Source organism: Microtus pennsylvanicus, chromosome X (genome assembly GCF_037038515.1).
Source record: "Microtus pennsylvanicus isolate mMicPen1 chromosome X, mMicPen1.hap1, whole genome shotgun sequence".
Taxonomy (NCBI): Eukaryota; Metazoa; Chordata; class Mammalia; order Rodentia; family Cricetidae; genus Microtus; species Microtus pennsylvanicus.
The window spans coordinates 61,149,256-61,150,549 of NC_134601.1; the positions used below are offsets into that span (position 1 = coordinate 61,149,256).

At 39.6% G+C, this 1,294-nt stretch overlaps 1 pseudogene; it reads left to right on the top strand.

Annotated features, from left to right (window-relative positions):
- Positions 1-326: 326 nt before the first annotated feature.
- On the top strand, positions 327-735 carry LOC142841380 (protein dpy-30 homolog pseudogene; annotated as a pseudogene).
- The last annotated feature ends 559 nt before the right edge of the window (positions 736-1,294 follow it).

The window sequence follows — 1,294 nt, forward strand, 5'->3', positions numbered from 1 at the left end:
CATCTGTATCTATCTTTACTGTATATCTCTCCTTTTCTGACTACATGAGTCTTTAATTTGCTAAGTGATATGACTAGTATTAAAGCTGTGGCTTTAACAGCTGGATCCACCCCATTCTTTAGATTTCTGAGAGTCTACTTCATGGCAAAGGTACTGGCCAGAGCCAGGTTTATTGCCATAACTCCATAGAGTTTCAAGGTCCCTGACACCATCAGAAAGCATGTGGTCAGCTATTCATCAACACCATTTAAGTTTCTTGGGACTTAGGAAACCAACAGCATTGGTGTGGACTGGTATCCAGTTGATTGCTGTTTGCAGGGTCCGCCATGGAGTCAGAGTAGATGCTGGAGAGACAGACACAGGTTGCAGAAAACTCCGAGTACGGTCTTACGGACAGCATTGAGAGGATAGTCGAAAATGAGAAGATTGATGCAGAAAAATCATCAAAACAGAAGGTGGATCTACAGTCTTTGCCAACTAGTGCCTACTTGGATCAGCAGTTGTGCTTATGTTATTACAAGGTCTTGCTGTGCATGCAAAGGAAAGACCACCAAATCCCACTGAGTTTTTAGTATCTTATCTTTTAAAAAATAAGGTACAGTTTGAAGACCGAAATTGATTACTTGGGAAGAAAAGAAACATTTGGTTGCTACTGTAGATTTACATGATTACGAGGCAGCTTTAATTGCTCTGATTCCCTTCCCCACTCTGGAACCTTCCCGACCACAGAACTCACTTCTGGAGTTGCAGAAGACATATCCTCTGTCTGATTTAATCACCATACTTATTTAATGAGTATCATCTGTGCAATTTTTTTCTCAGATGGTCTTTTACTTTGTTTTTAAAAAGACCTTCAAAATAAACTGTTAAAACACCAAAAAAAGAGTTTCATGGCAGGGCCTCTTAAAAGAGCTCCAAGGTTTTGCAGCTAAAGCTGAGTCAGGAAATCTCTCTTAAATGAGATGTGCTTGCCTGTAACAAACAGCCAACCTGAGAGAATACTACCAAGAAGCCATGCTTAACTCTGTTCTTTTTGTGTCTAGAATTCCTTCTCAAACTCTATCAGGTTTTAAGTGAACTTAATTGTCCACGTTCGCACCATTTGTTGACCAAGGTTTCTGTCCTTCCTGGTCCCATAGCCGTTTAGTCCCAAAGAAACACACAGAGGTCTACATTAATTATAAACTGCTTGGCCTATTAGCTCAGTCTACTTATTAATTAATTCTTACATCTTAAATTAGCCCATTATTCTTGTCTATGTTAGCCACATGACTTAGTACCTTTATTAGTGTGG